Genomic DNA, 26,838 nt, shown 5'->3' on the forward strand with positions numbered 1-26,838 from the left:
TCATACAGTAGATAAGAGGTGGACTAAGTGATCTTTAGAGCCCCTTCAAGTGTGAAATTCAGTGACTTTATGATTCCATGACTATATGACAGGCACATTGATAGTAGTGAATGAGGAGATTGGGGGGAGCTATTTAAAAAGGGACACAAAAGACTCAAAATTCTGCTGAGATGAGTTATTGTGGGGTCAGAAGTTTGAGTAGTGTCTAAGGGCATGCAATAATTGATATCCAAAGGCATTATATTTGTAGTCAAAGGATCCCAATTCAAATTATGCCTCTTGTATAGACTCCCTCTGTGTGATGGAGATAAGGACTAGATCTGTGCCTTTAACAATTTAGTGAAATCCCAGGCTAACCAATTATCTTCAGATTGTAATCTCAGAGAGTTGCCTTGAACACTGAGGGTTTGCCCAGGGTCACATAGTCTGTAAGTGTCAGGGGCAGGATTTCACCTCAGATTTTTCTGGTATCAGTGCCAGTTCTCTAACACGCCATCCTGCCTCTTTCTATATGAGTGTGGACAAATTGGCTTCACCTCTTTCAAAAGTGAGGGGATTATTTCATTGGCTTCACAACCTCTTCCAGGTCAGCTAGGTAGTGACGTTTACAGGAATGGGCTTGGAATAGTCAGGTTGTGCTCAGGGCAGGTCACTTAATCTTTTTCTGCCTCAGTTTCCTCATCTATGCATCTATCTCACAGGATTGTTCCAAGGGTCAAGTGACATAATATTTGTAAATGCTTGCTATTATTATTTTTTTATCTGAATTATCATTAATAAGTAAATTATGGTCATCATGTTCTATTTAAGGCCAGGCAAGTTTGGAATCCATTTTAAGTGTTTTCATCCTACGTTATTAAAAATGAAGCCAAAATAGTATTTAAAGCAATGAATCTTTCAGTCACCTGAAAACTTGGATGTCTACAATAAATCATCCTCCGAATCTTCTGGTGGGTAGTGGTTTTACTCTATATAATGAAAACAGTAGCTTATATTTATAGGGTGCTTTAAGGCTTTAAAAACACTTTCCTCATAGCCTCCCTGTGAAGTAGTATCTGTATGTAAGAAAACCTTTGACATTACTACTAACAACAAGCAGACAGACACTGAGCCAGCTACTTTACGGAGATGGAAATTTGTGTTCCCTTGCAAGTGAGAGGGACGAGGCGCAGAACAGAGTAAGTTGAATGCTGATAAATGTTATGAAGATGAATAGAATTGCTGGAGGCAAGTGGGACTAATCTGGAAAGGCCTGATGGACATGAATTTAGAGTGTAAGAAAAAAAGGTACTCTAGGTGAGGAGGCCTAAAGAATAAACACAAGCTCAAACAGAAAAATATTTTTTTTCCTTTAACCAAATCTATAGTCTTGCCTGATCTTCATAGTTGTTAATGCTTTTTTCCTCTCTTCAAATTAAATTGCATTTATCTGTGTAGATCTTGTCTAGTAGTCTTGAAAGCAAGGACTTTTTTTTCCTTTTGTATTTTCACCCCTGGTATCTTAATAATAAGTGGCTTACATAGTAAGTGTTTAATAAATGCTTATTAAATTGAATTAAATTTTCAATTAAAGACTAAAAAAGTTATTTACTATGACCATAGTTTAGGCTAAGTGCTAGGGATTCAAACGGATGTAACTAGGCAGTCTCTGGGGCAGCTAGGTAGCACAGTGGATAGAGCACCAGATCTGGAGCCAGGAAGATTCATCTTCCTGAGTTCAAATCTAGCCTCAGACACTTACTAGCTGTGTGAGCCTGGGCAAGTCACTTAACCCTGTTTGCCTCAGTTTCCTCTGTAAAATGAGCTGGAGAGGGAAATGGCAAACCATTCTAATTTTTTTTTCTGACCCCAAATGGCATCATAAAGAGTCAGATGTGACTCACCAAAAACAAAGAAAATCCCGACTCTCAAGAAGGCCACGCTCTAATGTAGGCAGGCAAAAACACCTAAGGGCCAATGTGGAAATTTGTTTTGCTTAACTAAGTGTATTTATTACAAGTCTGCCTCCTCATCTCCTCCGCCCCCCTCTCCCAGTAAGAGGTAGGAGACAATATAAATGGTTGTTATTTGGAAAAGAAAAATACATAGAAAAAAGAAAGTTCAGATGCAGAGTCGATAGAAAGACCCAGAAACCTTAAGGATGCAGTGATGGAGAGTCTATGAAGTCCCAGAGGTTCTTAGGTTACTAAGGTAGTTGATATAGTAGTGTGAGGAAACTGTAGAACTCTCTACAGAGGAAGGGCAGATTTTAAAGCCTGGAGGATTTTAGGAGGCAGTGGCAGGGCAGATGATAAGCTCTGGTATCTTCGATTTCATTATTTAAAGCCTGGAGGATTTTAGGAGGCAGTGGCAGGGCAGATGATAAGCTCTGGTATCTTCGATTTCATTACAAGGAATTGAGTTGTTGGCTTCATCTCATTCAAACTGTGACTGAGATGTCAAGTTGCCCAGGCAGAAGATAGGGTGAGGATGGAGTAAGTGGATAAACCCCTACTTTCCCCAGTTGTGGTGGAAATATCTGGAGATGATCCCACTGATAACAGTACTAAAGCAGTCAACTGGTCAATTGATTGACAGGCATTTGATAAATATCTACTTTGTGGGAGGCCTGTGCTAGGCACTGAGGATACAAAGACAAAAGGAAAAAAAAAGCAACCAGTTCCTGACTTCAAAGAACTTATATTCTACTAACAGGATATGCTTTCTTCACAGATAAGTAAAAATATATGTTTGTGTATAAGTATGTATCTGTGTATGTGTGTGTGTGTGTGTGTGTATATACTATGTATATATATATATATTATTTATAGCTCTATTATGTTATTATGTATATTGTATATTATATATATTTAAATTACATATAATAAATACAAAGTGATGGGGGTATTACCAACTTGGGTAATCAGGAAAGGGAGTCAATCTTATGAAGAGAGTGAGGGGGTTTCAGAGTTGGGGGTGGAGACTCATATGACATTGAAATGCCCCTTATTGTCACAATTTGAGGACCATTCAAAACTGGAGGAGCAAAACAGTTTTTTTTCTGATTTAAATTGAAGTGGGAATTTTAGGTTGGTAGTATGGAATGTTTCAAGAATGGGTCCTTTTTCAAGGAAGAGTGAGTGGGCTGTAGAAAACTGCAAATAAGCAAAAATGATTCATGACCGTTAGCTGGATATAATTGTGGCTATTGAATAAAATTTCTAGACCTTTGTATATTCCTGAAGTCTTTGTATGTGTTTTTATTCTAGTATTTAGCCAGAAAAATGACTTATGGGTTTTGCCACAAACATTTTTAATGAAAATAACTGCAAATAAACATTGATTTATAACCTCCTTCTCCCTTAGTGTCTTCATCTGTAGAATGAAGGGGTTGGACAAAATCAGTGCTTCCTAAAAGAATTTGGTCATCACCAACTTTTTGTCTTGAAATATTTTGATAGAACCCATAAATGCTAGTTCATTATTTCTTGATGGTATGGTGTAATGATCCATTCCTGTGCCTTGCTCCTCCCCAAGGCGGATAAAAGGGGGACTAGAAAATTCTGAATAAATTACGTTGAGTATAACAAAAAATTAGCCGTTAAGTTTGTAACTTCCCATTTACTGTTTAGAAGGAAAATGTCACTAATATCAACATTTTCTATAGAATTCTCTCTTTCATCACTTTCCATGCTAATTGGTTATTATAACATTATTAATATTATTTATTCTAGAAATTATCTATTGTAGTTTAATGGCAATATTATTTAATTAAATCCAACAAATATTTATTCAGCATCTCCTATGTGGAAAGTCCTAGACTTGATTATTTCTGAGGTTCCTTTCAACTCTTATGATTCTATGACGTGTATTTTGCACATGATTAAAACTCAGTTGCCACATCATAAGAATCACATGTATACATTATTTTATTTTTTTTTCCCTAAGAGGGTTCTTTTAGCAACACTATTCTATTTGCTTTTTATTTTATTTTATTTTTTGGCTAGGCAGTGGGGTTAAGTGACTTGCCCAGGGTCACACGGCTAGTGAGTGTTATGTGTCAGAGGTCAGATTTGAACTCAGGTCCTCCTGAATCCAGGGCCAGTGTTCTATCCCCTGTGCCACCTAGCTGCCCTTCTATTTGCTTTTTAAAAGGTAAAGTAGAAACTCACTGACATTGAAATGCCAAGTTTTCACTGGTGCCCTTCACCCCTCCCTTAATTTAGGGTAATAATATATTCAAAACCTTGTTAAAATGTCTTTTTATTTGAGTTATGGTTGTAGGTGTCAGTGGCTGGTGTTTTTACTAACTTTCATTCACTTCTGACAAATATTGACTTAGCATGACTGATTTATCTTTCCCAACAATCCATAATGGGTCCTTGGCACTGAAATTTAGAAACAATTGTAATGAAATTCTCTAAAAGGCAAATATTTCCTTTTCTTTTTTAAATGAAAGTTTAACACTTCTTATAACTACTTAATAATCTGCCTGGAGCAGCTAGCTGAAAGACTTGAGTTATTTTTGTGGAAGAATTTTTTATGTTTAACTAGGTACAGGCAACAAAAGATCAAAACAGCAACCAATATTAAGGACAATGACAACCTATGAGAACATACTGTTTATTTGTTTTTTCATTGTAATTCATGTTGAAGATATTGCTGTTTTTCGAATCTCTATGCCTTTGCAGAGACCATTCTTCCATCCCTGTAATATGTTCCCCCGTCATCTATGTCTCTTACAATCACACTTTTCTATCAAGCCACCTCTTCACCAAAGTCTTTCCTCATGCCCCCAGGTGCTAGTATTTCCTCAAAATTATCTTGTATGTATTTTGTATACAACTTGTTCTCCAGTAGAATGTAAGTATGCTCCTTGAGGATGTGGACTGTTTCATTTCCCTTTTCATGTCCCTAATGCCTCATATGTAAAGTGAAAGATTTGAACTAGCCAATCACTAAGCTCCCACTTGGCTCTAGGATTCCATTTTCTTCTATGAGGTCGCTGGTTTTACTATGACATGGTAGATGGGGGAAACTGAAGTAATGCATAGGCCATTTCTATTCAATTTCATTCATTACCATCTATACTGATTACTAGTTAGTTACTTAATTGTGTGTTGGGAGCACCGTAGTAGGTGCTATTCCCAACACACTATTTAGGTATAATCTGAAATAAAGGAGCCTGTGATGGATGACATCAGGAAAAACCATGGAGCCTTTCCTCTTACTTTCATGCAAAATCAAAAATTCTCAACGCAATAGATTCTTATGCATCCTGTTTTTTAAAAAGTAATAGAAAATTAGATTCCATGGTTTGTCATTCCATTGATGACAATGACCCCAACAAGAAGGTTAAGTAACTTGATGCAGATCTTAAGGTAAGTTAAGCATGCCGGCAGTGACCCCTGAAAAATTGTAAAGATTTGAACAAATTACCATGTTTGTTGATACTTAGCATATATGTGTTTAGAGTTTACTTTTATAGTCAAATATTTTTAAGTTCATGTAACACACATTTAGCAACAGATAATTTTATTATGCTGCATGATGCTCGAGCAGAAATTATAATTTATAAGTCACAGTAATTAATGTTATTTTTACATAGCTGAACCAAATGTTTCATTTTCTTTTCTTTAGGTCTCCAGTAATCCATAATCCAATCTTAATTTTTCATAATCAGTACCAAAGTTTTCCCTAACACTATTTAAGTATAAACTAATAGAAGGATAGAGATGGAAGAGACCATTAAGATTATGAATTCTCTAATACAAAATGAACACCTACAGTTTGAATGCCTTCCATGACAGGGAGCTCCCTGTCTTTTGAAGGAACCTGGACCATTGTGGCCAGCTCTAGAAGTTTGAAAGCTCTTTGTACTGACTTGAAAGTTACCTCCATGTTACTTGTACTCATGGGTCCTACATCTGTTATCTGGAGTTAAACAAAACATCTCTGTTCCCTCTTCTCCATAATAACTATTCAGATATTTAAAGATAGCTCTCATGAGGTCCTTAGTCTCTACTTTTTTAATCATTATTACCATAACATACAATGACAAAGGTAAAAGTCCTGCATCCTACTCTCTAATACTTCTTTCTCTAACACTTCTTTCTAATGCAATGCCTCCTCTTCTCCAGCTGTGGATTCTTTTTAAAGTGATTACTTTCTGCTTTAATGCCCCTCTGCCATTAAATAGGATGGCCTGGAGTACTTGAGTGATTGAGAAAGAGAGGAAGTTCTGAATTCCTAGCAGTTGAATTCATTGGAGTAAAGGAATGGGAGAGGGAACATTGGATTTAAAAAGGAGGTCCCTTCTGATTCCTCATCTCCTTCTGTTGCTGTTCAGTCAACTAAAGTATGCTTGCCTTTACAATTAGTATTAGGCATAATAGTGTTCTGGAGTATTTGTTAAGCTTTCTGCCTTATAGAAGACACTGTGCTATGTTCTAGGGGTATAAAAAGAATCAGGCACAATTTGCTTTCAATTAAGAGTTTAATAGGGGGAAAGATGTCTATGCACAACAAACAAAAAAACCAAACAAAATTATACAAGAGAGTGTGAGATCTGATGATAAATTTGAGGAGGGAGAGGTCACTTTATATGTCATGGAGGAGAAGGGAAGCTGGGGAATGCTTCATAAAGGAGTTGACAAAAAAGGTATGAATTGAAGGAAGTGATATATGGAAATAGACATAGGATTTTTTTGTGAGGAGAGGACAGTGGGGAGTATGTGGGAGTATTCCACACATAGTAGGATAAAATAGAAGATAACATGAAAATGTTGGGAATAAAAAGTCAGTTTTCAGATTGGCTGGAATGTAAGGTATGGGAAAGGATTCAATGTGAGTCTGGAGGCACTTTGCAAATTTCATCTCATTTGATCCTCACAGCAACCTTAGGAGACAGGTATTATTGTTATTCCCATTTTGCAATTGAGGAAACTGAGGCAAACAGGTTATATGACTTTCCCAGGGTTACACAGCTAGAAGTGTCTGAAGGTGAATTTTTTTTACATTTAAGTGTTATTTTATTTTTTCACAAGTACATATAAACAAAAATTTTACCGTTCTTTAAAAAAAATGAGTTCTGAATTCTCTCCCTCTCTCCCTCTCTTCCCCCTTCCTTGAGTAAGCAAGCAATTTGATATGGATTATACATGTGTAATCATGCAAAACTATTTCATATTAGCCAGGTTGCAAAAGAAAATGCTGACCAAAAAGCCCAAGAGTAATAAAGAAAGTTTGAAAAATATGTTTCAATCTTCTTCAGATTCTATCGGTTCTTTCTCTGGCAGTAGATAGTATTTTCCAGTATAAGTCCTTCAAAATTGTTTTGGCTCATGTGTGGCTGAGAATAATCAAGTCATTCACAGTTGATCATCATACAATATTGCTGATACTGTGTACAATATTCTCCTGATTCTGCTCATTTCACTTTGCATCAGTTTATGTAAGTCTTCCCAGGATTTTCTGAAAACATACTGCTTGTCATTTCTTATAGCACAGTGTTATTTCATCACAATAACATACTATACCTTGTTCAGCCATTCCCAATTCCCATTTCCTCAATTTCCAGTTTTTGGCCACCACTAAAAGAGCTGCTATAAATATTTTTGTACATATAGATCTTTTTGATTTTTTTTTTAAATCTCTTTGGAATATGGAATTAGTGGTGGTATTGCTGGGTCAAAGGGGTATGCACAGTTTTATGGCCCTATAAACCTGAGGCTAGATTTGAACTCAATTCTTTCTGACCTTAGTCCCAGCACTCTATCCCCTGAACCACTACCTGCCTATTTCCAGTTAGAAAGGCGACTTGGAAACCATATTAATACTTCTAAAAATTTCCTTCTTATTTTCTTTTACTTGAAGTTATTTTCATTTGATAAAGCCTTTCTTGTCACAATTCCAAGCAAAGTTCTTTAAAATGTTATCTAAGATCTTTATTATATGGGTGCAAATGAGTTTTATTCAATTTGTTAAGAGTATCATACCTTTACTATTTTTCTAAAGGCAAAGAATTGCAAAAGAAGGCACCTAGTTACCTAGAGGTAGTCAGCAAACTTTTATTAAGAACCATGTGTGTGGCAGGCACTGTGCTAAGCTCTGGAGAGACAAAGACAGCCCTGGGGTCTTAGGAACTTACCATACAATAGGGAAGACAATGTGTAAACAACTAGGTACAAACAAAATATAAATTTTGAGATAATCAACAGCATCAAGGCACTAGCATTAAAGGGGCTTGGGAAATTCCCCTCGTACAAGGTGGAATTTTTGTAGGACTTGAAGGCAGCCAGGGAAGCTAGAAGGTGGAGATGAGGAGGGATGAAATTGCAGGCATGGGGTCAACCAGTGAAAATGCCCAGAATCCAGAGATTATCAAATAAAGTTCAAGTAACAGGAAGGAGGAAGGAGGGTAATGTTAATGAATTGCTGAGTGGAAGAATGGAATGCCATATAGGATAATAATAATGATGATGACGATAATAATAATAACATTTATATAGTACCTACTATGTACCAGGTACTTTCTAAAATATCATATTATTTGATCTTCACAACAACCCTGGGAAACAGGTGCTATTATTATCCCAATTTTACAGTACTGTGGCAAACAGAGGTTAAGTGACTGACCCAAGGTCATAGATCTAGTAAATGTCAGAGGTGGCAGTCAAACTCAGGACTTCCTGACTCCAGGCACAAGATTCTATGTCCTTTGCCACCTAGCTACTCAGTGCAAACTCCATGGACTTTTAATTCTCTCATTTTTCATCAACCAGACCCAGTTTGTTTTCTTGTCTGTGAGGACAGATAAGCTGAGGTCACCTTAGAAGGTTTCCAGGCCTGCCCAATGGCAATTAAGGCGACAGGCTTTCCAATTTCCTGATATTTATGAAATAATTTCTACTGTGAACGAATTTGTTTGTAGTGTAGTGAAGTAAGTGAAATAGCATGAAGTTTTTATTCCTTCACCTCAGTCCTGAAATTAAACTCAGCAGGCTCAAAGAACCATTCTGTTAACAGAAAAAAAAATGTGTGTGTGTGTGTGTGTGTGTGTGTGTAGGTATACATATATACACACATACATATACACAAATTTATAGGCACACATATATATGCATATGTGTGTGAGTATCATTGTTACCTTAAAGTATGGTCTAAGGAATCAACTTGTCCAACCTAGCATGTAAATTAGTTGCAGGTTATTTCATTGAAACCTTTCCTGTTATATTTTGTTAAACTATTTCTGAAACCTGGTAGAAGGAGTTTAACCAATAAGTTTTTCCCTTCAGCTACAGTGAAGAAATTAGGAAAGGAGCAAGACGAGCTTAAAAACTGCTGGAAACTGGTGCATGGTTTTTATTTATTTGTTTTTGAAAGAAGAGATAAGAAGAAACATAGAATTAGACTGAGTAAAATACCTTCCTTCTCACTAAAATGAAACAAAAGTTAGAAAAAACAGTTCTCTGCAGACTTACGGCAAAGCTGAATGTGAGACCAAGAGAACTTTGATGCAAATGGTTAGATGAGTTTGGGAGATTTGAGTGGGTTTTTTTTCCTCTGCCCTATTCTTTTCATCATTCTTGTAATTTCACTGAGCTTTCATTTATATGAATGTCGGAGTTTAGACTCCTTGGTACTTCATAAAATCAAAGTGTAGCACCTAACTTTTTGTACCTGCTTGATTTATTTTCTGTAGGCCGGGGGATTGGTTCTTAACCTTTTTTTCTGTTAGGGCCTCCTCATGCTATTTACCTATGGCTCCAAGAAGCCATAGCATGTACAGTGGTCATACCCTGCTAAATCATCTTGGCAGATGGGCTAAACCAGGGTTGAGCGTAACCGATAGGCCTCCAACCCATCAGTGCATTAAGGAGATGTCTGCCCTAAGCATGTGAAGACCTCCCCCAGTGAGATGGATGGATGAGAACAGTTTGTTTCAATGGCCGTGAAGGCACCTGAAGCAGGTGCCATGCAGCACTTAGAGATTGATTGAATATCAAAGATGCCAAGGTCATCCTCTGCATCCTGGGCCATCACCAGGCTTTCTGACTTTTGTCTTGCCCCTGGACTTCAAGGGTTCTGGAAGAGGCTGATGACTTTGTGCAGTTCTGCCTCACTTAAATACAGTTCACATGCAAGTCAAGACATCACCTGTGATGTCATTGGTCCTCTTTGAAAATGAAGGATGAACAACAACATATGTGTATGAACATATGTGTAACTATGCATATAAAGAGTATATATGCATACATCCATGTACATTCACATATATGTGTGTATTTGTGTGTGTATGTGTATTAGAAGTAGGAAATAGTTGTGAAAACACATTCATTTGAACATTTGGGCCATAGATATATAAAGAAAGAGCACTAAGGACTTTGTTCAAGGTGTCAGCATGGTTGGGGTGGGGTACACTTCTTTGCCAGAGTGCCCCTGGAGCTCCCCCCTTCCTCACCTTTCCCTCACTCACTGGCCACTCAGGGATTAGAGAATCAGAGACTGTTGATCATGCTGTAATCTCATGGACTGCATTCTCTGGGGGCAGGCCACCTTCTTCCCTTACAACAGCATCCAGGGACAGATTGTTTTCTGTTTTCTCCTTTTAACTACATTTGCCCCAGGCACAAATATTCTTCTGTTTGAGATTTCTGTTACTCTCTTAGTTGAGATAGAGCATAATGGTAAGAGTGACAGATTTAAAATCTAGAGGATCTAGGTCTGATTTCTGTCTCCATCATTCTGGTCTTCCTGTTGCTGTCTCACAGCCAGAAAGGATCTCTAAAACTTAACCTTGGCCTTCCGTTTAAGCAGATGGCACATGCAAACATTGCAAAAGCACTAATTTTTTTTTTTCTGAAGAGCATATTACCATACCTGAAGCTGAAAGTGGTCCTCACATTTGCAGTGATGCCGCTTCTTAACAAGCCACACTTGTTAAGAGGTAGCTATATACCAAGTATTTTGAAACATTCTGATACATACCATCACTGAGTGTTTATCCCATTAAGTAGCATTAAGAGAACTTCTAAACCAGGCTTTTGACAAGCAGTATCTTTGTTTCTAAGTGTTCAGTGTTAAAACATAGCTTAGCAAAATAGTTTGTCAGTTAAAATTCAGTCTGTGTCACATTTGGAAACCTAAACATTGATTCTTTGTCATATGTTTTTGAAATGAAATCATATGCTCTGGAAAATCACCAAAGGTAGTAGAAGTGCCAGGACTAAATGAAAATAACAACAATAACAATAACACGTAATTTGATTGACCATTTTTTTTTTTTGGTAATGTCATAAGACATCTTTGAACCAAGTGCTCCTTGTAATGTCATAGAAAATTACCAATGGAAATAAGATGATGTCTCTGGACTAAAGGGAAGAATCCAAAGATTGTTCTGTTCTTCTGTTGTCCATAGTGGGTGGCAGCAGGAAGAGCCTGGCCCATTAGAGAAAGGAACTATTTTTAAGTACTGGTACTCCTAAAGGGTCAGAGTGACAGGAGCTATCAAGCAGGTATGCAAAGGATAAAGGCCCAGAGGCCCATGATCACAAGCAAACAGAAGGCCTGGAAAGCCAGAGATCAAGTTAGGGTTATAGAGTCAACTCTTGGTTCAAACAGAGCAAGGAAAACAATATAGATAGAAGGATAGCAACATAGTAAGGAGAGATTAATTCTCAAAGGGAAACACTATGGTCTCAGAAGATGCTAAGGTTAGGCATTAGTTAGTAAAACATACACAAGTCAACCTTATCCTAAGGTAGGGGACATTTCCCACTCCACACCCTCCTCATCCTTTTCTGTTTCCTCTCTAAGTAGACAGTGGACATAAAAGCTTTTAGAAAGGCCTTTCGAAGTGAAGAAGGTGATGCAGGTGGTTAAGAAAAAAATGAAATGAGCAAGAACTCAGGGTCTGGATTTTGTTGATCATAACATGAACCAAAACTTTTCTCATTATAAAGATATATAATTTTTAGTAAGATATGTTTTCAGTCTAATTTTTTTTTTATCATTTTTCTTTCCCTGTTTTTCTTCTTGAATTAAAAAAAATCCAAACCTAAAACAGTGCCCCACACCTCTTGAATATTTCTCTTCAGTCTTTAAGAGTTGCTGGAAGGAACTGAGAGGTTAAGTGAAAGGAGTCAGGAAAATCACACAGCTAGGATATATCAGAGATGGTACTTAAGCCCATCTCTTTCTGACTGTGAGGACAACTCATTAATCATCACCCCAAATTTTGTCTCTTTTCTGACTTACTGCATCCTATTTCCCTTTGCACATTCTTCTCCTTCTGAATTTTTTTCCCTCTCCCCTGCTGTCATTTTCTTTTACTAAGAGATTTTTTCTTCAGTCTGAATTCTTATCCTCCACCTCCTACACTGTCCCTAGTTATGCCTCTAGGTAGAACATAAATGGCAAGAGGAAATTAATTACAAGGCTCTCTGATCATATTTTCATGAAAATATCAGGGCTGTAGAAAGTAAAAGTTGGAGGGGAAAGCAAGAAATAGGATGAAATTGGTTCTTCTAAATGTACTTGTTTTGCAAAGTTATCTCACTTTTGATGGCTCTGATTATCTTCTGCAAACAGGAAGCTTCTGATTTGTCATTATGGCAATAATCAGGATTATCAACCAATGTCTTATTATTGGCCGGTACAGTTTTACTTGTTATGGAAAATGGACTTAGTCATCAAAAATCTTCATAGAGGAAATCAATTAGATTGTAAGCTCCTTGAGGGCAAGGATTGTCTTTTGCTTCTTTTTATATCCCCAGTGCTTATCACAATGCTTGGCACCTAGTGGATGCTTAACAAATGTTTATTAAATTGAACTATTGAAAATCCTATAAAAAGAGGATTTAAATTTTTTTTAATTTTTTTATTATTTTTTTCTTTTTTATATAAATTTATTTATTTTTAGTTTTCAACATTCCCTTCCACAAGTTTTTGAGTTCCAAATTTTCACCCCATCTCACCCCTTCCCCCACCCCAAGATGGCATGCATTCTGAATATCCCTTCCCCTAGTCTGTCCTCTCTTCTATCTCTTCCCCCCCTTTTCTTATCCCCTTCCCCTTCTATTTTCCTGTAGGGCAGGATAGACTTCTGTACCCCATTTTCTGTATTTCTTACTTCCCAGTAGCATGTGAAAACATTTTTTTAAACATGTTTTTAAAACTTTAGGTTCTCAAATTTTCTCTCTTCCTCCCTCCCCACCACCCTCATTGAAAAGGCAAGCAACTCAATGTAGGTTGTACATGTGCAGTTATACAAAACACTTCCGTAGTAGACATGCTGTGAAAAACTAACTCTATTTCCCTTAATCCTATCCTGCCCTCCCATTTATTCTATTCTTTCTTTTGACCCTGTCCCTCCTCAGAAGTATTTACTTCTGATTACACCCTTTCCCAATCTGCCTCCTCTCTATCATCCCCTGCTCTCTTGTCCCCTTCTCCCCTATTTTCTGTAGGGTAAGACATTTCCATACCCAATTGAATGTGTATGTTATTCCCTCCTTAAGCCAAATCCTATGAGAATAAGATTTACTCATTCCCTCTTACCTTCCCCTGCTTCCCCTCCACTGTAAGAGACTTTTCTTTTCTGTTTTTTCTTTGTGAGATAATTTACCCCATTCTACCTCTCCCTTTCTTCTTCTGCAAGAATAATCCTCCCTTATCCCTTAATTTTATTCTCCAGGTAAAACCCCTTAATCTTCAACTCACCCTGTCCCCTCTATCTATCTATCTATCTATCTATCTATCTATCTATCTATCTATCTATCTATCTATCTATCTATCTATCTATATGCATACATATAATTTTTCCCCTTCCACTACCCTAATACTGACAAAGTTCTCATGAGTTACAAATATCATCTTTCCATGCAGGAATGTAAACAGTTCAATCTTAATAAGTCTTTATGATTTCTCTTTCCTGTTTACCTCTTCATGTTCCACTTGAGCCTGTATTTGAAAGTCAATTTTCTATTCAGCTCTGGTTTTTCATCAGGAATGCTTGAAAGTCTCTATTTCACTGAATGACCATTTTTTCCCCTGAAGGATTATACTCAGTTTTGCCAGCTGGGTAGGTAATTCTTGGTTGTAATCCTATCTCCTTTGCCCTCCAGATATTATATTCCATGTCCTGTGGTCCTTTAATGTAGAAGCTGCTAAATCTTGTGTTATCCTGATTGTGTTTCCACAGTACTTGAATTGTTTCCTTCTGGCAGCTTGTAATATTTTCTCCTTGACCTGGGAACTCTGGAATTTGGCTATAATATTCCTAGGAGTTTTCCTTTGGGGATCTCTTTCAGGAGGAGATCTGTGGATTCTTTCATTTCTATTTTGCCCTCTGGTTCTAATATATATCAGGGCAGTTTTCCTTGATAATTTCTTGAAAGATGATGTCTAGGCTCTTTTTTTGATCATGGCTTTCAGATAGTCCAATAATTTTTAAATTCTGTCTCCTGGATCTATTTTCCAGGTCAGTTGTTTTTCCAATGAGATATTTCACATTTTTCTAATTTTTCATTCTTTTGGATTTGTTTTACAGTTTTGATTTCTCATAAAGTCACTAGTCTTCCAATTGCTCTATTCTAATTTTTAAGGAAGTATTTTCTTCAGTAATCTTTTGGACTTCCTTTTCCATTTGGCCAATTTTCTTTTTAGGGCATTTTTCTCCTCATTGGCTTTTTGGACCTCTTTTGCCATTTGGGTTAGGCTTTTTTAAGGTGTTATTTTCTTCAGTATTTTTTTGGGTCTCCTCTAGCAAGCTGTTGACTTGTTTTTCATGATTTTCTTGCATCACTCTCATTTCTCTTCCCAGTTTTTCCTCTACTTCCCTTACTTCTCAAAATCCCTCTTGAGCTCTTCCAAGGCCTGAGACTGATTCATATTTTTCTTGGAGGCTTTGGATGTAGGAGCTTTGACTTTGTTGTCTTCTTCTGGTTGTATATTTTGATCTTCTTTTTCACCAAAGTAAGATAATATAGTCTAACTCTTTTTGCTGTGCTTGCTCATGATCCCAGCCAATTACTTGAGTTTTAAACTCTTTGTTAAGGTAAGAGTCTGCTTCCAATGGAGAACGTACTGTCCCAAGCTTCAGGGGTTTGTGTAGCTGTTTTCAGAGATACTTGTAGGTACCTGTAAATTTTCAGTTCTTCCAAGGTGATATGATAAGGGGCAAGGTGTTTACTCCTTTCCTGGCCTGTGATCACAAGTATTTCTTTCTGTTCTGTAACTGTGAGGAGGGGTTTCTCTCCACAGCCACTACAAGCTCCACCACACCAGCGCTCTTCCTCATCCCAACACCCTTGGCCAGAACTGTGACCCAGATCCAAACGCGGGCAAAACAAGAGATTCCTGCCTCAGCACTGGGAAAGAGATCCCTGCAATCCCTTTCTGATCAGCCACTGGATTCCCCCTCAGTCTGTGATCCAGAAGCTCAGGAAGCAGCTGCCCCCCCCCGGACCAAGCTCTCGGGGAATGGATCTGAGACCCCACCTTCCTGTCTCAGCACTGACAGAAACAGACTTTTCCTACTAACCTTCTAAGTTGTCTTTGGCATTTGTGGATTGGGGAGTCTGGAAACCTCCACAGCTGCCCGAGATTCAGTCCTCTGAGGCCTGCTCCAGGTTTGCTGCAGCCTGCGTGCCCATGCTGTGCTGCGCTCCACTGCCAGCCCTGCGCGATACACCTTTCTGATCAATCATCCGAGTTGTCTTGGGCTGGAAATTTGTTTCACTCTGTCTTTTTCTGGGTTCTGTTGCTTCAGAATTTGTTCAGAGCCATTTTTTATGAGTATTTGAAGGGGTTTGGGGGAGAGCTCATGAAGGTCACTGCTTTCACTCTGCCATCTTGGCTTGGCCCCCGCCCCCCAGATTTTAAAAAATCTTATATCAAGTATATACTCTTGCCCCACTTTCTCCAGGTCAGGTTTATTTTATCACACCTCAGGTTTCCAGGGTATGCTTGAGTTTTGGAACATCTTGCTTCTCAGTAGTCACATGCTTAAACACCATCTAGCTGTATTTCCTTCCATTTTTAAGGTGCTGTGACTAGTACTCCAGTTCTACCAGATAGCTTTTACAAATGAATGTTTACCTAAAAGATACTGCAAAAATAAACTTACACACATTTTCATCAGTGTCACTGGGGCATACTCTTCCCTATATCATCCCAATGCCTATGGAAGTATATTAAAAACGTAACTTAGTTCCTACATAGTCTCACTAAGTTCACCTCCAAAGATGGCATCACTACTGAACAAGTCTTCACTTCAGCTTTGTAGGCTTCGAGTCTAAGATTCACTCCCAAAGATTGTTCTTTGCTTCTCAGAGTGGATACCACACTGGCCAGATTGGATTCTAACTCCTGGATTTCTGTTACTTGCTCTCCAGTCTTTGGACCCTCCATTCCCTGCCTCTAGAATGGAACAGAAGAAATGAAAAGTCTAAGGACCATGTTCATTTCTGAGGGCCATATGGTATCAGAGGCTGTTTTCCCTATAACACAACTGCCAGTGGACACTGTGAGAGGAAGAATCACCAGGCTTCCCCAGACTTAAAGAGAGCAAAGAGGTGACCAAAGATGACTCAGACCTTTTAAAAGATGTCAACAATCCCAGCCATGTAGCCAGGCAAAATAGGCTCTACCCAATCACGTGATTAGTAAACCAGGATCTAATTACAGCATGTTTATCCATGCTCCAAGGTCTTTCCAAAGCTCTTCCCTTACTTGTCTATCCCAATTCTGCAGGAAGTTATCTCCTTGGCATCTACCGTGTGTAGAGATGCCATCTGAATAAGCTCATGAGGCCTCTCTCAGACCTTTTCCCCTATTATACTTAATTTTTTTTGTATGTTGCTTTAAAGTACACTTTCTTTTTACCTCTGTGAGAGAGGGAAATTATTACCACCCTCTTTTTACAGGTAAGGAAATTAAGGTTAAGCAAGATTAAGTGACTTATTGTTATGTCTTCAGGAGGCTTCATATCCCAGTTGGCTAATGTAATGAGAAACCGCTGTCAAGCAATTGAGCTAGTGTGTGCATAGCTAACACTCCAGCACCATGTCAGACAGTTTACCAGAAGAAATGCAGGGAAAGATTATATATGAAAAGATTGTTTTCTTTGATTTTTTTCTATCTCTGCCCAGAGGGTTTATAGGAAGCCAGGCCGCTATCATCAGCTAAAAGATTCTTTTCCTGAACCTGAGTAGCTCTCTCTATGAGTTCAGTTGTTGCTGTCTGAGAAGCATCAAAGCAAGCCTTAGCAATATCTCCCCACTTCTGACAAAACATGTCTTTGAGGGAATAGCTGGTGAACTTCAAGAGCTCTTTTTTCCTAGAGAACCTCCCTTCTCTGGGGTTTTCTCTAACTTGGGTTCTTAATACCTGATTCTGCTATATTCTGTGTGGGAACTGTACTGAATGTTTCTAAAAATGGTATCACATATCCATCAGTTAGGGGAAGGCTAAACAACATAAATGTAATGGAATTTTATCTATGTAGGATATGCTGTAAGAAATGATGAATATGGTAAGAATAGAAAATAATTTTCTATAAGAATATTCTGTAAGAAATCTGGAGATTTACATAAACTGATTCAAACTGAAATAAGCAGAACCAGAAAAACAATGTCTAAGATTACTGTGAGGTAAAAATAGAAAGAACAACAACTGAACAATTGAATAGGAATGCTGGGAAATTATAGTGATGAAGCTTAGCTAAAAGCAGAAACATAAGATATTACCATCTTTCTTCTCTCCCTTTGTTGAAGGAATGGGGGGCTTGAGATGTGGAATATGGCTTATAACATCAAATTGTTTTGATAAGTTGGTTAGTTTTGCTGAATGCTTTTCCCATATTTTTAATTTTTTTACTACAAGGGATGCCTCTCTCTGAGAAAGGAGGAATATATTGAGAAAAATTTTAAAATATTTAAAAATGTAAAAATTATTTTTAAATGTTATGATAAAGTCAACTCATCAATGTCCCACCTTGAAGCCAGTCTTTACCTAAGTATCTCATGTAGATGAGTAATGATCTCATTAGAAACACAACAAATAAGATATAAAAACCACAAAACAAAATAAAAAAGCATATTGTATACTCTTCTATGCAAAGATAAGGAAATGATTTTTTTTCTTCTTGTTCAGTCAACCCCATTTGGGGTTTTCTTGGCAAAGATAGTGGAGTGGTTTGCCATTCTCTTCTTCAGCTCATTTTACAGATGAGGAAACAGAGGCAAATAGGGGTAAGTGACTTGCCCAGGATCACTAGTAAACATCTAAGGCCAGATTTGAACTCAAGAAGACTTATCTTCCTGACTCCAGGCACTGTATCCACTGCACCACCTAGCTACCATTTTTTTTCTTATGAGTGTTAAATTCATTGGCACTGAATTATTAATTCAGCCCCTCCTCTGGGCTCACTTTACTAATGACTTTAATAGACCATTGATTTCTTGGGTTGCTAGAATGTTCATATGTGTTAATGGATATTTTCCCAAAACCCATTTTCCTAATTACTAAGAGATATATGATTCTTTTCTCACAGATCTCTGGCAGTATAAGTAAATTATTATTGCTTCCATTGGTAGAATTTGAAATAGAGCAGTTAGATAAACCTTAATGGGGGTTCTGCCCAGGCCAATCAACCTTCATTTTCTTAGGTGAGCATCAGACTTTCTAGACTTCAATACCACGCCCCCAGAAAGTTACCTTCATCATCTTCCCTCCCTTTTCAGTTCCTTTTTATTGTCTTTCTCCATTGGAATGTAAACCCCTTGAGGGAAGGGACTGTCTTTTTGCTTGTATTTGTAACCCCACTATTTAGTACAGTCCTTGGTAAATAGTAAGCATTTAATAAATGCGTGTTGTCTTGTTTCTGCTATCAAAACAATTTTAGTGTTGAATTTGGCTCTCCTTAACATTTAAGCTAATAGTTTTGGAGGAAGGTAAGCCACTTATTGTTGTAAAAATACCTGTTTGCATTGGTATCTGGCGCTTCAGAATTCTTCATCTCAGTTAAATCATTGATTTTTTTTTAAAGCCTGGGTTTCCCTCTCTCACCCAGGATAAAAATACAATCAAATGGCTGCTCACCAGCCTGATTTGATTATAGATCCGCACGGGAGCTTTTACCTCTCATCTGTGCTAGTTTTCACTACCTTAAGTGACCTAGTGGCCTCCCATTCCCCAAGGCTGACTACATTGATGCTGTATCCAGTGTGGATACCCACTGCAATTTGGAACTTCCAAACTTTGGTTTCATACATAGCCTCCCCCAGTAGCAGAGATTACAGGAACGTGCCACCACACTGTAAGCAACAGAAGTTCCAAGAAGCCATTGGTGAACCAGAAAAACTTTTTATTAATGGCGTAGCAAGGCCGGATGTCCCATGTGTGGGCACATCTTACAGAAGGGAGAGCAAATGTTTTTATTCCTAGGCCCAGATCGTAGTTTCCTCCAGTTTCTCCATTGCTTGGCTAATGCAGGGTTTACAGCCTATCCAGAGCGCCTAATTTCCCACATGAGTCTCTGCCCCTAATTACATCTCCCATTCCCCACATTTCCTTGTCAACAGCTTACAGCTGTCAATGCCCCAGCAGCTACTCATCACCCTAATGAGTGATATGCAAAAGCAGCATTCCCAACCACATTTCCTACAACACCCAGCACATAATTTCTTTTAAAGCGATCAGTTACTGGAGAGGCAGCATGGTATAGCAGATAAAAAGGCTAGCCTTGAAGTCAGAAGGATCTGGGTTCATGTCCCAGCTCTGATACTTAATGTCTGAATGAACCAGTACAAGTCACTTAACTCCTCATTGGCAGCCCTCTAAGAAGATAGGTTGCAGAGCATGTGCAAATCTGAATTGACATTGGGGATTTCCTCACTTTGGGCAATTAGGTGGCATAGTGAATGGAATGCTATACTCGAGTCAAGAAGACCTGAGTTTGAATCCTGCCTTTGACAAGTACCATTTGTCATCCTGGGCATCCAAGTCATATAGGCAGGCCTCTCTCTGCCTCAGTTTCCTCATGAGCAAAATTGTATCCCACAGTTGTTGTGAGGATAAAATTAAATGAGATAATATAGGGCAAAGTTCTCTGTATACCTTAAAGTACTATGTAAATGTTATTATGCCAATGAAATCCTAAGTCTGGTTCCATCCCAACCATCTTCCACTACCAGTCCCACTAGTATTATTTTTATTTCCATAACTGACTCCTTGTGTATTGTCCATTATTAATTATAAAGCTATTTCATGTATGTTTTCTTATTTCATCCTCACAAGAAATTAGGAAAGGATAGTAGTCCAGAATTGACTCAGGACATGTAGATGGTTCAAATTCAATATTACAATAAGGTAAGACATTCATAGTTCATCTAACAGAAGTTTTATTGAGCTATATTAGGGAAAAGACATTGAAATAAGGGAAAGGATACTCTTTGAGTATAAAATGTTGGTTCAGTTGAGCACAGCTTTATGGTATAGTTCATGCTGCTGCTCTGCAGACTGACGTCTAAGTCCAGTCTCGTGTCCTGACAGTTTTGGTACTCAGTTGACCATGAAACTATGTCAGCTACTTCAACCTTAGTCCCCTTACCCAATTAAATCTAAAGGACAAGTTCAACAACTTTTATAGGGGGAAAACTAGCCTAAGCTTTAATGGGGTAGACCCTTAGCATGCTGCTTCTAACACAGCAGGCCAGGCATTAATATCCTGTTTTTTGAGGTGCCGGAAAGTGCAGTGACTTATCTAAGTGGTGAAAGAGAGACTTGCTCACATCTTCTGACACAGAGTCCAGTGTTCTTTCTGCCAGCTGCCTAATGTTTATGGCACTTGCCCTTGTATATACATGCTAATGGTAAGTAAAAATGCTGCCTCCACTGTAGGGCCAAAATGGGGGCCTCTGAGAATAGAATAGAAGTAGTGGGATTTGTTTTGGCATACATCATTTCTGTTAATGGGGATGGCAACTCTATAAAATTTGAGATGAGGCCTGATTGTACACATTTCTGGACAGCATCATCTTGACAGAATGCCTTTCTTTGAGCCCTCTGTAACCCCCAACAGTTAAAGTTTTGGAGAAGAGAATTGTGTTAGTCTGATTTGCAGCAACTTACCTGACTTATTTTTTGAATGACAAAGGACTCCTCAAGAAGTTAGTACTAGTCTGATAAAATTCCCATGGGCTTATATGGGTATTCTCATACTTTGTTCTTCATTCATTTGACATCATTTTCCTTTTTTCTTGAAACTGATATTTAAATATCTTGTCTCTTATTACTTAACATCTGCCGATTGTAAATATCTTGAGAAAAGGAACCATATTACCTAGAGTAGAATTTCATTACAAATGGATGAGAAAGTGTGGAAATACTGATAACCAGTGACTGATTTACATATTATCTCCTTGTAGTACTGAGTATTTCTAATAACTAGAGATTGACAAGAACCAAGCTGTGGCAGTTATTTCAGCATTTCAGGAGATCCTGCAAAGTCTGTTCAGGCTAAACAAAGATGTATACTTTGGAAGCGTTACAACACTCTACTGCCCTTAGTCCAAACTGGTTGACCGCAGAGTACTCAAAGAGAGGGTTTTGGAAATCACTTTTAGGAAAATAATTGTGCCAAATGCCCCAACCCTTCTTTCCAGGTACACCAGCTGGATGGGAGTGGGGAATGCTTACCCCAGGTAGAGACATTTTTTCTAATTACATCCGCCCAAGCTTTAAGCAGTTTCATTTCTGTAACTGCACCTTGGCAAGAAGAAGTGGATACAAGGGTGGAGATAGCCGCCATTTTTGAACTTGGGACCCAAGAAGTGGATGGAGTTAACAGAACATGGACAAACATGCAATGGCTGTCCAGGAAGGGTGTGACTCATATCAACCAGACCAATCATAGCCCTAATGGGTGGAGGATGGATCTTACTAATGGTTTAAAAGTCAATTCTACCACTGAACCAGTGCCCACATGCTACTAAAGTGCGTTGTGCCCACTTTTCTTGTGAGAAGACTTTCCTTCACTCAAAAAAAAAAAGAGATGGATAGGGGAGGAAAGGAAAGGAGACAATTTATGTGAGATTGGGGACTTTGTAGTTTATGCACAAAAGAATCTAACTTGATGTATAAACTTCATAGAAACTGGGACAGGGTTAGTAAGGTGCATGGTATATACAATTCACATACAAGTCAAGACATCACTGGGTGATGCCATTAGTTCTCTTCCAAAATGAAAGATGAACAACAACAGAAACAGAGTAAAAAAAAAAAAAGAATAATAATTGAGTTAGAAAAATGATGGAGGGGCAGCTAGATAGCACAGTGGATAGGGCATTGGCCCTGGATTCAAGAGGATCTGAGTTCAAACTGGCCTCAGACAGATAACACTTACTGGATGTGTGACCCTGGGCAAGTCATTTAACCCCATTGCCTAGCCAAAAAACAAAACTAAACAAAAATGATGGAAAACAAATCATCCTGCAACTAGAGTGGACAAAGTGTATTGCAATGCTCATTTACATAATGTTATCTATATATCTAATTACCATTAAATGATTACTAATAAATGATTTGGATCAGTTTTATCATCAAGAACAAATAGTAACTTTAGGAAGATGAGGTTTTTTTTCTGATTCCCCTAGTTGTTAATACTCCCTCCCTCCTGAAATTTGTATTTACTTTGTATGTACTATTTATCTGTGTATATGTTTAATTCATTCCCCCCCACCCCAACCCTTCCTACAGAATGGAGGCCCTTCGAAGACAAGGACTGTATCATTTTTGTCTTTAGGCTTGACGCATAGTATGTGTTAATTTAATTGATTTCTATATAATATTATTAGAAATATTCATAATCTAAAGCCAATAAATGTTGGAAGGAAGACCACAAAATAAGTTTTGTTGTAGAATGATATTGCAAGAACATTTAGAATATACTGACTTCTAGATGTGGAACGCCAGATATTTGTAGCACCGCCTCTTGCAGCCACCCCCATCACCTCCCACTCACTGGTTGGGTCTCTCAGAGGAACAACCACTACACCAGCCTTAAGGGTCCTCTGTGGGTCTTCACGTCTTGAGCCGTATCCCACAAGTCTCCATTGGTGTGTTTATCTTTAGTAGTCAGCCAAAAGGTACAACTGTGTCAAAGCAAAGGCATCTACTAAGATGTTTTAGGCAAAGAACATAAGTGACAAAATATTTTCCCCATGAACCTGGGCGTGATTTAGCCCACAAACACATGTACACGTAACAACAATATGAAGATTGCGTACATATGTGAAGTACACTGGTCATGAGGTATGCATGTGAGGAACATACGTGCTCCCTTTTGTTACGTTGTCTTCATGTCACTTCCTCTGGGTTCAGTGTCTTTGCTGAGAAGTTGACTTCGCCGGGCTCCTCTGCACAGCATGATTCCTGATGCTCATTCCCCCTTGGATCCACGACTGCCTCCTATCTTTTGTTGTTGGATCACTGTTCTCAGAATTTCCTCTGTAGTCTCTCTCTCTCTCTCTGCTACCCGCTGAGCGTCATGTCTCCTGGTGGGAGATGAGCTCCAGTGCAAAATGCTATACAGAGAGAGGGACAAGGGGAAAGGCAAAGGGCTCTCCTCAGTGCTATCAGGGATCATAGTCCATAAAGCTCTCTTGCCTGGACAGACTCCACAGCTTACAAACTAGCTTTCTTTTTTTTTTTAATTAATTTATTTTGATTTATCAACAATCACTTCCATAAGCTTTTGAGTTTTAAATTTTTAAATTTTCAAAATTTTTCTCCCTTTCCCTCCCCACCTACATCCCCAAGACGGTGCACAATATGATATAGGCTGTACATATGCATTCCTATTAACCATATTTTCACATTGCTGATGTTGTAAGGAAGAATTAGAACCAATAGGAAGAACCACCAGAAAGAGGAAACAAAACAGAAGAAAATAGCAAATAGTATGTTTTGATCTGCTTTCAAACTCCAAGTTCTTTCTTTGTATGTAAATAGCATTTTCCATCATGAGACCTTTGGAGATGTCTTAGATCCTTGTATTGCTGAGAAGGGCTAAATCTGTCAATGTTAGTCATTGCACAACATGGCTGTTACTGTATACAACTTTCTCCTGGTTCTGCTCACTTCACTCAGCATCAGACCATACAAGTCTTTCCAGGTTTTTCTGAAGTCCACCTGGTCATCATTTCTTATAGCACAGTAGTATTCCATTATATTCATACACCACAACTTGTTCAGCCATTCCCCAATTGATGGGCATCCTCTCATTTTCCAATTCTTTGCTACCACAAAAAGAGCTGCTATAAATATTTTTGTACATGTGAGTCTTTTTCTCATTTGTATGATCTCTTTGGAATACAGCCCTAGAAGTGTTATTGCTGGGTCAAAGGGTATGCACATTTTTATAGCCCTTTGGGCATAGTTCCAAATTGCTCTCCAAAATGGTTGGATCGTTTCACAACTCCACCAACAATGCATTAGTGTTCCAGTTTTCCCACATGTTCTCCAACATTTATCATTTTTCTGTTTTGTCACATTGGCCAATCTGATAGGTGTGATGTGGTACCTCAGAGTTGTTTTAATTTGCCTTTCTCTAATCAATAGTGATTTAGATAAGCTAGCTTTTAAAAGATAACCAGGAACATGGCCAATCTTCAGCCAGCCAATGGCAACCTGCCCTCTGATTCTGTAAGAGAAAAAATGTTTACATTTTGTGAAAGGGTACAAGGATGTTACCTGTTTGCATGTATTTGTACTTTGTTCAACATACCTTAATTTGTGATTGTCTCTGGGACCTGTGCCATCAGTGATTTCATCAATTTGGTGGAGTGTTGTACAGGGATCATTTGATCATAATATCCTGACCACCTTCTGTCCAAGTACATTAAACTTTGATGAATGTATTCAACATATTATAATAATTGCTTTCCAAAATAATGGAATGAATCATTTCATAATCAAATGCAGGAAGTAACATTCAAAGATAAATATCTAGATATATTGGGCTGAATGTGTTTTTGATATGTATATATGTAATTGCTGTGTGAGTTTTTAGCTAAAAGTTAAAAACTGTGGAACAACATGGAGCAATCATATGGTCTCTAGGGTCCCTTTTAATTCCAAAGTTTATTACATCAGTATGACATTTGTTTTGTGATCTTAGTGATGTTGGTATTCCTTCCAATTATGCAGATAAGGCAGAAGTAGGTAAGGAACGGAAGGGAGAAGTATTTATTTAGCACTTGCCAGACTCAGTACTAAGTACTTTATATATGTTATCTCATTTGTCTTCATAGCAATCCCTGGGAGATAGGTGCTATTATCATTTCCATTTTACAGTTGAGGAAACTGAAGTAAACAGGGTTAAGTGACTTGCCTAGAGTCACACAGCTAGTAAGTGTCTGAAGCTACATTTGATCTCAGATCTTTCTAACTCTAAGCCCAGCACTCTATCTGCTGACCAATCTAGCTGCTTGGATCAAAACTATCCATTCTTATACATCCTGTGCAACTGTTGTCCAGCATGGGGCAGAGGGTGTGTCTATACAATGTGTTGGGAACTTCCTTTGTTCTCCTGATATTGTGTGATTCCAGAACAATCAGATCGTCTTTCCATTGTCCCTCATCCTTGCTACGTGATGAGTGGTTTTTTTTTTCCAGTCATACATTGATGGTATCTTTTATACCACTTCTCCTGTGAAATTACTCATTTCTCATGTATTGCAGCCTGCCCACACCCACCACAGTTGGAAGAGAGAGGGTATTGTATCCCTTGTTTCTGTGGGTAAGCAATAGTTACGTAGTTGGTATATCTCTATTGTTTAATTAAGGTTTCTAAGAGAGTTAAGTGATAGGGTCAGATACTTATCTGATGTGACTATGGAAATTCTCACAGTAACATGGGATGAGAACTGGGACTGTGGAGGTCAACAGTGACTATATAGGGAAGCAGTGATACTTAAGAGCGAAGACTCTTTGCCAAAGTCACTGTAAACATTTGACTGTTCTAATTTTCCTGAGATGTAACCTCTGTAGGGAAAGGAAATCCTGATTTCTATAAATAAAGAATGCTTTTATTTTAAGAGGCAAAGGGGAACAGATTGTCTCCATAAATGCAGGTCACTGAAGTTTTTTAATCATAGAGCTCTTTATCAAAGAATAATATGATTAGAAAGGACCTTGAGCGTTCTGACTTCATCAGAGTGGTACCCCAGAAAGAAAGTTATCTACTTTTAAGTCCACAAATAAAATATGATAAATTTGTTTTAATTTCAGTCATGTTTGGGAGATTATAAGATAAAAATCAGTGAACTGTTTAGAATAAAAATTCACATCAAAGGAAAAGAAATGAAAGATTTCTTGACTGATGCATGTGTTTGATAATGCACCAGCAGTGGCAGGTAAAAGAAATATATTGAATCAGACTTTCTAGGGAATAAACTTTCTCCAAAGTTGTCAATATGACAGAATTTTAAAAAATGTTTTATAGATGTCTTTTTTTTTTAACTTGACAGTCATATTTCTAAAGATATATATTATTTCTCTTTGGTCCATGCCCTTCTTCTTACTACAGATTAAACAGTACCTTCTAACAAAGACAAACAATTAAGCAAAAATATTCGGTGTAACATAAAATTCAATAGTCTGTTCTTAGCAGAATCTCCTCACTTCCTTTCATGAGAAGGGAGGTATGTTTCATTTTCCCTTTTTTGGTACCTCATTTTTTGTCATTCTGGCCAAGTTTCAGTGAAACTCTAGAATTGTGTTAATTTCTAAATTTGTCTTACTATGATGATTTAGATCATGTTTTCAAATTGTTTCTTAAAGTTTGCAATTCTT

At 37.9% G+C, this 26,838-nt stretch overlaps 1 protein-coding gene across 2 annotated transcripts in view; it reads left to right on the forward strand.

Moving 5' to 3' along the window:
- PRKD1 (protein kinase D1) overlaps positions 1–26,838 on the forward strand; it is a 413,900-nt gene that overhangs the window by 171,991 nt on the left and 215,071 nt on the right. The window contains exon 1 of one of the 2 annotated variants that reach the window (XM_078151407.1): positions 5,008–5,360. The exons of the other annotated variant lie outside the window; for it this stretch is intronic. The gene's annotated coding sequence lies outside the window, so the exon portion shown is untranslated. Of the gene's footprint in view, positions 1–5,007; positions 5,361–26,838 lie in introns of those variants that run through there. 2 annotated transcript variants of the gene reach the window in all.

This window comes from Phascolarctos cinereus, unplaced genomic scaffold, assembly GCF_003287225.1.
Source record: "Phascolarctos cinereus isolate Bilbo 61053 unplaced genomic scaffold, phaCin_HiC Scaffold_3;HRSCAF=262, whole genome shotgun sequence".
Taxonomy (NCBI): Eukaryota; Metazoa; Chordata; class Mammalia; order Diprotodontia; family Phascolarctidae; genus Phascolarctos; species Phascolarctos cinereus.